This window comes from Cupressus sempervirens, chromosome 3 (assembly GCF_028749045.1).
Source record: "Cupressus sempervirens isolate cs-2001-9-10 chromosome 3, ASM2874904v1, whole genome shotgun sequence".
NCBI classification, from domain to species: Eukaryota; Viridiplantae; Streptophyta; class Pinopsida; order Cupressales; family Cupressaceae; genus Cupressus; species Cupressus sempervirens.
Window position 1 is genome coordinate 630,664,784 of NC_143120.1, and position 13,549 is coordinate 630,678,332.

At 34.1% G+C, this 13,549-nt stretch overlaps 1 pseudogene; it reads right to left on the bottom strand.

The window, feature by feature from the left end:
- The window catches only part of LOC149568262 (oligopeptide transporter 1-like), a 38,643-nt pseudogene extending 35,992 nt beyond the window's left edge, over nt 1-2,651 (bottom strand).
- Nucleotides 2,652-13,549: the final 10,898 nt, after the last annotated feature.

Here is a 13,549-nt window from a genome sequence, read left to right on the forward strand (position 1 = left end):
AAGGCTTCTAAAGAATAAATAAGATCTTCTAAGTCCTATTTTGTTTAGCTTTAAATTTACAATATCATTTTCTAATAGAATATGGATTAATATAGAATCAAATTAATCATCTAAGAAACTCTATGTATTTTTCTCAAATCAAAATTTTATAAACAAGAGTTAAAGTCCTATGCAAAATAACTTTTGTGCTCATATTATTTGTGATTTCAACCATATAATATTTGTTTTGCATCAATGTTTGTGATCATAAATCGGTGATTTACGAGGAAATCCTTCATTAGCCTAATAAAAAATCATAGAATGTGATTCAAGAGATTAAAAATATTTTACATGTAGTGGGAAGTGATGAAACAGAGCATGATCTTAGAACACTGTTGCATAAAATTGATGAAGTAGAGTGTGATCTCAGAACATTGATGCAATTTTTTTTAAATTAAAATCATTGAAGTTCGAAATGATAGACAATGAACAATGATCCAAAATATATCTTTTACATTTGAAATAAGAAATGATAAATTAAAAAGTGTAATAAGATACATTGATATAGACCATCATGAAATGCAATCCCAAATATTAATACAAAGAAAATCTCTTACATTAATATAAAACAAATGGTATGAACTTACCTAGAAGAAAAAATAAAGAAAGATAGTAAATAGATGTGCTTACTTTCCGTGAAAGAGGAAGACATGGGAGACAGTAGCAACAAGAGTGGCAAAGCTCATTCCATAAGTGAGAGAAAAGAATCTGCTCAAGTTGAGATTGTAGGCATCCTTATCGAATGTGAAATCTCTAGCCTTTGTCTAAGAAAACATGAGAAGGAGTAGTTGGGAATTTTTGGGCATCATAAACATTAGTTCAGTATGTGATTGGGAGGATGATGTAGACAACGTGGACAAAACCAATTGAAAATTTGGCTATGGAAAACCATGGAGTAGTCAATGGACTACCTAAAAAGCCTATAATAGTTTCCCAATCAAGGGCAAAGGTTCCAATCCCAAGCCCATAATTTCCTAACCCAATTTGTTGTGCTATCATAGAGTTTTTCCATATCTAGCAAGTTATCGACATGAAATATATGGTGGGGAAAAGGAAAGCAGGTATAAAGTAATATGCAAAACTACATGTTAACACTATGATGAAGAATTGCAACCTTGTCAGTCATCCTTTTGGCCTCTTCTTTTCTTCATGAAGTGCCCTACACCACCATTGCTAATAAATGCATTAGTATTCTATCATTCACACAATCCAAAGGAAAAATAAATTGATGATTTTTTTTTGTACTGCTTAAAGATCATATATGAAAGTTTGGTTTTTAGGCTAAAAGGGTTAAATAATAAAAAATTGAGTTATTTTTTTCAAACTTATTTTTTTTCTAGTTTGTGGTATTCAAGAATGGACAAAGGGAAAATTGAACAAGAACAAAGTAACTACTATGTCAAAGAATGCTAAGAAGGATCTGGAGGTAATAGAGATCCACTAGGGGGCCAAACTTCCAAAGAAGTTGGCTTAGTTCTGGTTTTCTGTTAGTGTCTATGTTTCTAATTTTTTTTGGTCTTTTTCTACTAGTTTTTAAGTTTCTGCTGGTTTGTGGTCTTTAGGATGCCGGAGTTTATAAAGTTTTATCTATTTCTAGCATAGTTTTAATTTTGGACTTAGTTTATATTGTGTAATATGATAGATATGTTCCGAGACCCTTATGAATGTCCTCAATCTCAAGGAAGAAAAAATAGAAGAATTTAAGGTCACACATTAGATGAAGATGTCAAATCATCACATTATGAATATTCTAAAAAGGAAAAAGTCCTAGTTAATAGAAGAGATATGTTGATCAGTGAGAATGAACTTGGGCAAAGGAGGAACTTGGAACTTGTTTCATACTAGATGCAAGTGTAAGGATAAATGTTGGTTTCAAAAGAAATGGTATCACTGTAAAAAATAATTTTACCTTGATCCAAAAAAAATGGATGACTTTTTGAACCTACCTAAATAATGAGACTTGAATAAGAGTTGATGGTCACCACATGTAAGCATATTCAACCAATAACTTTCTCAATAGCCTGGTCCATCCAAAGCCCAACATTTGGCCACATATGATCAAATAATAAAAATTATCTATACAATTGAATCTTGATAATAATATAAATAAATTAACAAATATAACACTTATATATAGACCTTATACCTATGTAGTTAAGGCCAATAGCCATACCACTATAGAATTGATGTCCTTATTAAAGAAGGCCTTAACAATGGTGAATATATTCGTTGCATAAAATCCACTAGTTCCCATGCTTGCAAATGTGGTGATAAGTATATGTTCTTTAGTATTAAAGGGCCTTGAATTGAGAGAAAATTGCAATTTTGTTCCAGGAAGAAGTATTTTTGTGGGCAATGTGGCTGCCATGAGACAACTAGCTAGTAGAAGAACAATCTAAGTGGACACAGATGTGAGGATGATGGGATGTGCTCTATAACCAACAAATTGATTCAAGAATGAAAATATGGCATAAGATAAAATCCCTAGTGCCCACACTCAAAAAGTTAAACACAGGCATTGATGGATCATTAGTGGTGGGTACTATTAATGCCACTTATTCAATTGGAGACTGGTCATCCACTTCCTTCATCATTTCTTGAGAATTTTCCATTTCCTACAAAATAACAACACATATTTCAATATTTATACAAACTAAGATTTCAATAATCATATTTTATTCCCTTTATATATACAATCTAGATTCATAATCATGATTTATTCTCTTTATATATACAATCTAGATTCATATAGTAGCTATCACAACTTGCTCTTCCCACACCCAAATAAAGGGTTGTTTGTGCTGCCACCTAGCTCTTTTACTAGATACTAAATTACTTTGTTCAATAGAGATTAAAACAATTAAATGAATAATTCAATAATCTTAGGGTTGTGATGGTTACAAATCAAAATGATGGATGATGCTTATGGAGCTACTATCCTCATCTTGTATAAGTACCTCCTAATATCATGATAGTGGACAAATTGTCTAAGGTAGCACATTTTTCACCCATGAGAGCATCCTACATAGCTTCTTTCATAGCACATGTTTTCTTGGAGGATATTGTACATTCACATGGGATCCCTCATTGGATCATTTTAGATAGAGATCTAGTGTTTACTTTTACATTGTGCATGTCTCTCTAGGATGCTTTGGGCACTTGAATCAATTTTAGTTTGGCTTATTACTTAGAGACTAATTGTTAGACTGAGAGAGTAAATCATGTTTTCTAGGATATGCTTCACAAGTATGTTATGGATAGGCACATGAAGTGGGAGGACTTTTTATACCTTGTTGAGTTTGCATACAACAACATGTATCATAATTCTCTTGGCATGCCACCTTTTCAAGCCTTGTACGGTAGACCATATCATACCCCTTTGAGTTGGGATTGATTAGAGGACCAAGTTCTTTTGGGTGCAAAAATGCTTCAAGATATGGAGCAATAGGTTGTTCACATTAGGGAGCATTTGGCTACTGCTCAAGATAGGCAGAAGAAGTATGTAGATGCCCATAGGTCGAATCATCACTTTTTTGTTGGTGACAAGGTGTTTTTGTGAGTGCATCTAAGGAAGAGCCCCATCCATTATGGGAAATGCTCTAAGTTGGTGTGACATTTTTTTGTACCTTTTGAGATCCTTGAGAGGATTGGTTCTATTGCTTATCAACTAGCATTGCCACCTAGCCTATCGTGCATCCATGATGCTTTTCATGTTTTTGTTTTGAGGCTTTCTCTTCATCAAAAAATGCAGATTTATCATTTAGGTATTGTTCACAAAATTTATCAATGTTGTTTTCAATATTTGAGTCATATGAATTCTCATTAGTATCTTTCTATGACTCATCCCCTTTAAGCATAAACATAGGACTGGAAGGACTTTTAGGATGCATAGGAATATAATAGTCATCATCATCATAATCATTGTCACTATAGGCATTATAGACAGGCATATCACAAGACTTTTCATGTTGTTCATTATGGTCTATCTCAATAAGAGGAATAAGACTCTTGGTAGAAGTAGAAGAAGAATGATATCATGAAGAAGAGGTAGGTGAAGACCTACATGACTGATATTTAGAAGAATCATCATAAGACTTGGAATATGAAGAATGAGAATAATATTTAGAAGAATCATGATAAGACTTAGAAGATGAAGAATGTGAATGATATTTAGAAGAATCATGATAAGACTTAAAAGATGAAGAATCTGAAGGATATTTAAAAGAATCATGATAAGACTTAGAAGATGAAGAATCTGAACAATATTTAGAAGAATCATGATAAGACTTAGAAGATGAAGAATGTGAAGGATATTTAGAAGAATCATGATAAGACTTAGAAGATGAAGAATTTGAATGATATTTAGAAGAATCATAGTGAGACTTGGAAGATAAGGAATATTTGGAAGAAGGATATTGTGATTTGATCTTGCACATGATCCTAGCAAAGGTGTCTGATTTATCCATTTTTTAAATCATTTTTGTCACAATGTTAGCATCCATGTATCTATTGGAGTGACAACACTTTTCAAATTCAAGAAGGAGGTGGATTTCATCTGAGCTCAAATGAGGATCCCTACTCGAATGGTGACTCATAGTTCTCTTTTCATGGAGTGCAAGGGTTTGCAATGGAGACCCTTAGTTTGAGAAATCTTGGATATAATGACTCATAGAAGTGCATAAAAAATGTATGCCTAAAATGTGGGCACACTACTATGGGTCATTATATCCAATATTTCTCAAAAGTGAGGTCTCGAATGGTGACTCATAGCTCTCTATTCATGGAGTGCAAGGGTTTGCAATGGAGGCCTTCAGTTTGACCTAGTTCATTCCCATGCAAGTACACCATGAAATGAGAGATTCAAAGAGGAAAAGAAAGAGTGCTAGTCTCCATGATCATCAAATATTTATGAAAATGAAGATGCAAGCTAATCTAAATGATAACAATGCAAAACAAAGCAAGATCTAATCTATGAAAGCAAGATCTAATCTATGAAAGAAAATATGACTCTAAACTAATATGCAAATGCAATGATAAAAGCCCATGATGAAAGCCATGGGTGCAAGAGAGAATGAGACAAGAAGATAGAAGTTCTCCACAAAAGCTTTAGCACTCAAAACTCCTTCAAAATTTTCTCTCCAATCCTGCAGCATAACAATAGCATAATCATGGGTCTCCAAAATGAGGAGAGGGCTCTCCCTTATAAAGAAGATTGGATGATCTAGATTGAGAGGAAAAAGATTTAATCAAGGGTGGAGAAATAATAATCCATGTGAAATAAGGATCCACCAATGAGAAACGAGGAGTGGTTGAGAAGAAAGTGGAAAGATAAGTTCCACTTAGAAATATGTGCATTTAAGTGTAGAGAAATTAAATAAAAGAATTTATTTTATTTCCTTTTTCATTAAAAAGAGATATTTAAGTGGGATTTTCATTTCATTAAAAGGGAGCAAGTTCTTTTAATTAAATAGGAGATATTTAATTAAATTAAAAGAGGGGTTTTTCTCTTAATTAATTAAATGTGGATGAATTATTTAATTAAAAGAGATGTTTTCTTTTAATTAAATGGGGACTTATTTTATTTAATTAAAAGAGGAGAGTTTCTTTTAATTAAATAAAAATTAGGATAAAATGATCAACTTAAAAAAAATAGAATAATTGAATTTTTTCAAGGAAATTGATTTAAATTGATTTAATAAAATAATACACACCATTGATTCAGGAAATTTGATAAATTGATAAATTGAATAATGGGGGCCCATAGTCTAAGCGACCATTTTAGGGTGCATACACCTAGAAGAAAGGTTTCTTTAGGCAACAAAAGTTTCTTAAAAGATGTCAACAATTTTTAAAAGTTGCTAAGCAAAATTTTCATTTGCTAAGAAATTTTTTCATTAATAGAAGCTAACCATACCAAGAGACCAAGAATCCCTAACCAAGAACTTGCCCCATGGAGAATACTATAAAATTCATGAGAAACCCTAAACCAAGAGTTAGTGAATATTATTGTATGACCAAAGTACAGAACAACAGATTGTGCATTAAAAAATAGTGATATTTGCTAGTTTTTGTGGATTTTTGAAGGCAATAGAGAAGTGTTTGTAATATTTGTGCACTGGAACATTTTCTGTAGTATTTTTTCTTTCATTTTCATACATTAGATTAGGTTTATTCAAGTTCTTCAATTGTTTTATTTAATTCTTTCTATATAGGCTAAATTCTGCTAGTTTTGGCATAATATGTAAATAAAGGGGCTATATCTTTGGTTTCCACCACGAGAAAGCCACAAAACCTTGGAATATTGAAATTTAGACCCCATTTTGTTTGTTAAAAAGTGTAGGGCCCTTGGATGCATGTGCAACATTTATTTTGAGCTTGCCCTAGGTGAATACAACAGTATTTAGCTAGGAGAGGACAACAATAAAATAGTTGTAGAATGCAGAGGAATGGGTTTTAACCTAAGCCATTTAGAGGGATCCAAGAGGAGTTTTAGAAGTGATATGTGGTGAAGGAGAAGTTTTCATAAGCTCTTAAAGGTGGAAAAAAAGTGAGTATAGTAGGTAACCCTATAAAACCCTCAAAAACCCTTGTTTTTGGCATAATCGTTGTATGGTTTTTTGGTGGCTCAAGAACCCAAAAATCCTTTAGGGTTGGTCCTTGTGAGAAATTTTTATTAATAATATATTTGATGAAACCTTAAGGGAAAGTGATAAAAGTCTTAGAAATCCACATGGAGGCCTGATTGGGGCTCTTCTAGTAGCCTATTTGTGAAGAAACTCCTCAATCAAGAAACAACCCAACTTGGCTATCACTTTGATCATCTTTAATAGGTTATAAAACACATGTAAAACTCCTCACAATCTATATTAGAACTTTCAAAGGTGTGAAACCCTAAATGACCCTTATTAATCCTTTAGGGAGTTGATTGCTTGGGAATAACCTTGGAATGCTGAGAAGTAGGAATTCTTGACTTGGTGGGTAGGTTTGGGTAGGTTAGGGGATCCTTGAGTGAATAAGGAATCCTAGAGACCATCAAAGGTGTCTAAAAAACTCTTAGATCCTAACTATGGGGCAAGAGCATGGACTAGTTAGTCTATCCTAAGCCTCCCCATTAGATTGGTATTAGAGCCTGCAAAGACATGGGACAAAGCAAGTGCAAAGCAAGGTGAATGTAGTCACCTAGGGACTCTAGTGATTCCAAAAAAATGGTAACCAATGCTGAATTGGACAATAAGGTTGAAGAACAAGAAAGAAAGGTAGAAGTTCAAGAAGAAGACAACAAGTCTTTAAGAGAAAGATTGGCACAACTTGAACAGTTGTTGAGTGAGGTCCAAGAAACCATAGATAAAGCTAAGGAAAAGATAAAGTAGAAAGAAGAGAAGGAAGCTAGAGAAAAAGACATTAATTTGGAGGAAGAAACTCCAACACCAGACCCTATTTTACCAGAGAGCCTTTCTTGAAGGCAATCAAGGCAATAAACAACAAAGCCTTGGAAGGAATTCCTCTATTTAGTGTCAAAATGGATCTTGATCTTATCATGGAATATATTAAAGGAATGGAGAACCATTGTGAATTTGATGGTGTCTCTAATGATCAGAAGGTCAAGGTGGCAAGGTCAAGGTTGAGAGGTACTAGTGTAACCTGGTGGAAATTTGTTCAAATAGAGAGGGAAAAAGAAGGAAAAGGTCCTATTGTTACCTAGAAAAGAATGGTAGCTAAAATCAAACAAGCCTACATTCTTGAAAATTATGAAATATAGTTGCATAGGAGGATACAAAATCTGAGGCAAAAAGATATGGATGTGCACTCTTATACTACAGAATTCCAAAAACTATGCTTAGGGTCTAAAGTGGTAGAAGATGAAAGTATCAGGTTGGCAAGATATTTGAATGGGCTTGAATGGTCTATTCAAGAAGAAACAAGACCAATCAATCCTAAAATAGTTCATCAATGTTATCAAATGGCCTTAAAGGTGGAGGAGAAAGGAAAAAGAAAACATGACCATACTTCTAAGAACATAGGAAGAGGTAGAGACTCTAGAGGAGGTCAAAGAGGTGGTTCTAGTAGAGATGGTGAATCAAGAAACCAAAGGGACAATAGACTCTTGAAATAAAGTTTTGAAATTAGCACAAGGGGATCTTTTGGTAGAGGAAGAGGTTCTCAAGGTAATAAAGGAAGAGGAGCAAGAAGAAGCAACTCCTACTTTGCCACCATGAAATCTTATCAATGTAGGTAGCTTGGACACCTTGCGTAGGTGTCCTAACAATCCATCAGCCTCAAATAGTGAGAAGAGGGTAGCTTATGCCCACCAAGATAGAAACAACTCATGCACTAATTTTTGATAATTGTGTTTCAACCTTTCAAGCTCTTTTTCAATAAAACTCTAGAAAATTGTAGCTAGAAAACTCTAGATAAGTTTTAGAAAATTCTAGAATTTGTTTATGGTAGTTTTCCACATGTTTATGAGTTGGAAAAAGGTATATGAGTTGTTAAAAATGTGTCTAGTCTCTAGAAAAATGTAGAAGGGCTATTTTTAGATTGTAAACAACTCATTATATGACTTTTATGGGGGTCTAAACTAGAGGACAAAATTATGGATGATAATGGTATTCTTGGAGTTACAAATTACAAAGGGGTAACATGTGGCATGGTTGTTTTGCCCATGGTTTTGGCCCATGGTTTTGTAAGACCAAAAATGGTTTCCAAGTGGAAAATAACTATAAAATGAGGGCTTGGGGAGGTGTTCGTATCATCAATTTTAGTTTGCAAGACTAGTGCTAGAAGGAGCATCTCTCTAAGTCTGAGTCAAAGTTTGAGTTGTGGTGATGCAATCATGTAAGAACTTGCATTGCAAGTGTGTTGTGATCATCTAGATTTGAGAATACATTGTGTGAGTTTTGGAGGGTGCGATTTTTCTCCTAGAAGGGTTTCCCCATGATAATCATTGTGTTATGAGTTTATTGTTATCTTGATTATGTTATTATGAATTTTTTGAGATCTGTGCAATAGCTAGTTGAATTTTCATAATCGTCCTCTCAAAGATTAGTGTAGGAAGTGATTTCATGCACCTTTGGTATAACAGCATGGCTAGTTTTGGTTCTATTTGTTGGGTACAGAGTTTTTTGAGCTAATCAAGGTTTGAGTGGGAGCTTGTGCAAAGGTTTTTATTTTTGTGTTGCAGGATTGCAAAGATGGCAAGCACATTGGGGAGGATTGATGTAGAGAAGTTTTCTGGCACAATCTTTGAAATGTGGAAGCTAAGGATGGAAGATCTATTGATTGATCAGGATCCATGGGATACATTCGATGAAAAGAAGCTAAGGCCCATATATCTAACTTTAGTTGTAGAGTATGATGTGAGAGACAAAAAAGCTAAAAGTCTCATTAGATTGTGTCTTGCAGAAGGTTTGAGTGGCAACTTGTGCAAAGGTTTTTTTTTTTTTTGTGTTGCAGGATTGCAAAGATGGCAAGCACATTGGGGAGGATTGATGTAGAGAAGTTTTCTGGCACAATCTTTGAAATGTGGAAGCTAAGGATGGAAGATCTATTGATTGATTAGGATCCATGGGATACAGTCGATGAAAAGAAGCTAAGGCCCATAGATCTAACTTTAGTTGTAGAGTATGATGTGAGAGACAAAAAAGCTAAAAGTCTCATCAGATTGTGTCTTCTAGACTCTATACTGATTAATGTCCATGAAGAACCTATTGTGAAGAAGCTTTAGAAGAAGCTAAGTGAGATCTATCAAGCAAAATCACTTGTGAACAAGATTTTCTTGAGGAAGAAGTTGTACTCCTTGAGAATGGAAGAAGGTGGACAGATTCATGAGCATCTTGAAAGTTTTAATATGTTGGTGACTCAATTGACCTCAATTAGAGCATGGATGGATGAAGATGAAAGCTACCAAATATTTCTATGTTCATTGCCAAACTCATGGGACAACCTTGTCATGGCTATAGGGAGCACTTTTTCCATCTTGAAGATGGAGGATGTTGTTGGTTCTCTACTTACTAAAGAGATGAGAAGGAAGGTATCTTTGAATGCCAAAGAGGCTTTGAGTGTTCAAGGAACACCAAAGGAAAGAGGAAATAATGAAAAACAACATGGCCATTCTAAGTCTAAGAATAAGGGGAGATCAAAATCTCGTGATGAGTCCAAGGCAATCTACTAGAATTGTGGCAAACCTAGACACTTTTGAAAAGATTGCAAAGAGGAGAAAAATAAAAAGGAGAAGAAGGAAGATTCTAATTTTGAGTTCAAAAAGGAAGATTTAGATGCTTTCATTATAGCCTTGGACACTCATGCAGGTGACAATGCATGGTTGATAGACTCAAGTGCATCTTTTCACATAACTCCTAATAGAAATTGGTTTAGTAAATATGAAAAGTTTGATGGTGGTAAGGTGTATTTGAGTGATAACCTAGTTCTTGATATTGATGGTAATGGAATTATTTGTGTGAAATTTTCTAATGGTAGAATTAGAAGATTTGATAATGTCTTCTGTATCTCAGGACTAGCAAGGAATTTGTTATTTGTTAGTGAACTAATAGATGCAGGTGTACATGTAGAGTTTTCTAAAGTAGGTGTAAAAGTGGTGAGATGTGCTATGGTAATAGCAAGAGGAAGTAGATTGAGTACATTGTATTAGCTTGATGCATGAATAGTTGAGTGCAATAGTACTTCTGATAAGATTGTGAAGGGGACTAATTTGTTGGAGAAGGAGAGGGTTTCTCTTTTACTAGATGGTCATGGTTTTTGGGTACCCAAGGGTGCTCTATCTACTAAACCAAAGTTACCTATACAGAAGACTATGTTATGGCATCGAAGACTCGGCCACATAGGTGAGAAAGGTCTACAAACCTTAAAGAACAAAAACCTTGTTGATGGGTTGAATGACTGCAATCTTGATTTTTATTTTTATGAGCATTTTATCTATGGTAAACAAAACTATGTTTAGTTTTACTCAAGTTCTCATAAGTCCTCATGTATTTTGGATCTAATCCATTCGGATGTATTTGGTCCAACTGATGTTCCTTCTATTGGTAGATCAATTTATTATGTTTCTTTCATTAATGATTTTAGTAGAAGAACATGGGTTTATTTTCTTAGAAGTAAAGATGAAGTTTTTATTCATTTCAAAAAATTTAAAGAAATGGTTGAGTTGTAGATTGGAAAGAAGATAAAGTTCCTGAGAATTGATAATGGTAGTGAATATTGCTCTAATTATTTTGACACATTTTTTAAAGATTGTGGTATTAAAAGAGAGAAGACAACTCTGTATTCTCCATGATAGAATGGATTTGCAGAAAGAATGAATAGGACCTTGATGGAGAAGGATAGGAGTATGCTGAGTGGAGCTAGACTAGAAAAATTTTTTTTGGCCAAAGTTGTAGCCACTTCCTACTATCTGATAAATAGGTCTTCTATATCAACTCTTGTTGATAAGATGCCAATGGAAGCATGGTCAAGCCACAAGCCTTCACTTAGACATCTAAGAGTTGTTGGTTGTGAGGCATATGCTCATGTGCAAAAGGAGAGGCCGAAAAAATGGGACAAAAAAACTATCAAATGTATCTTCATCAGATATAGCTATGGTGTGAAAGGATACAAGCTTTGGGATCCTAATGCACAAAAGGTATTTTACTCCAGAAGTGTTATTTTTAGAGAAATTGAGCCTTCTTCTATTACAGTACAACTAGAATGGATAAAAGAAAAGAAAATTGTGATTTAACTTCTTATTGCACTTGAGAAAGTACTAGAAAGGTATGGATATTCTCCTAATGATTAGAGGTATATATTTTCTTTGAATGCTAATATTGATGAACCAAAATCTATAGAAGAGGCTCTTGGTATGAATGAATCAAAGTCCTAGAAGATAGCCATGGAAGAAGAGATGATAGCTCTTAAGAGGAATAACACATGGGACCTTGTACCATTTCCTAAAGGACCAAAGCCTATTGATTGTAAATGGGTGTTCAAAAGGAAGATGGGTTCAGATGAAAGCATTGAGAAGTATAAAGCACGTTTGGTTGCAAAAGGTTACTCCCAGGTTGTAGGAAGAACTTTTCTTCATGGAGATTTGGAGGAAGGAATTTATATGACATAACTAGAGCACTTTGTGGTGAAAGGTACAAGTCATTTGGTTTGTAAATTAAAGAAATCCTTGTATGGTCCAAAACAAAATCCTAGGATGTGGTACTAGAAGTTTGATACATATGCATTGAGTTTGGGATTTTTGCTATCCAAATATAATCACTATATATACTACAAGTTTGATGGTGATTATTTATTGGTTATTGCCTTATATGTTGATGAAATGTTGTTTATTGGCAAAGGAAAAGGTTTGATTATAGAATTAAAATCTTGGCTCTTAGAAAAGTTTGAAATGAAAAGAGAATGGAGATTATAAGAGATAGGAAAAACAAAAAGATTTGGCTAAGACAGAGTAAGTATGTTGGTACTTTTATGAGAAGATTCAATATTTAGGATTCCAAGCCATTGAGTGTTCCTATTACTATGGGAACAAAGCTTTCAAGCTCATAGTTTCCTTCATCCCCATTGGATATGGAAGAGATGAGTTGAGTACCATATTAGAGTGTTGTTCAAAGTTTGATGTATGCTATTGTGTGTACAAGACTAGACATTGTGCAAGCAATGGGCGTATTTTCTAATTACATGTCTAATTTAGGAAGAGCACATTGGGATGTAGTAAAAAGAGTTTTTAGATACTTGCAACGTACCTCAGAGTACTCTATATGTTTTCATGGAACAAGATATGATAATTCCTTGAATATTCAAGGCTATGTGGATTCACACTGGGCTGGCGATGTTGATAGAAGAAGATCCACTAGTGCATATATATTCACATTATTTTGTGGTGCAATTAGTTGGATGAGCAAGCGACAAGTTGTGGTTAGTTTGTCCACTATAGAGGTAGAGTATATGGAAGCTACTCATAGCTACACGGAAGGAATCTCAATTAAGATACTGTGTTCAAATATAGAATTCAAACAGGGTATAGTGACAATTTATAGAGATAGTCAGAGTGCAATCTTCCTACCAAGGAAGCCAAAATTTCATGCCAAGACCAAGAATATTGATGTAGAATATCATTTTGTGAGAGATATGGTAGAGGATGGCAACGCGAAGACGGAGAAAATAGAGACATTGGTGAATGTTGCTAATGCATTAAGTAAACTTGTGAGCATAGAGAAGTTTAGCTGGTGTTTGGAGTCTCTAAGTCTCTCGACTGTTAGCACTTAAGTCCATGAAACTGTGGATCCCCTAACTCTTGCAAGGTGTTTGACAAGTAGGAGAATGTTGAGAATTGTGTCTCAACCTTGCAAGCTCTTTTTCTAGAAAACTATAAAAAATTGTAGCTAGAAAACTCTAGAATTTTTTTAAAAAATTCTAAAATTTGTTTATGATAGTTTTCCACATGTTTATGAGTTGGAAAAAGGTGTATGAGTTGTTAAAAATGTTTCTATGTCATGTCCCCTAATTAGGGTAA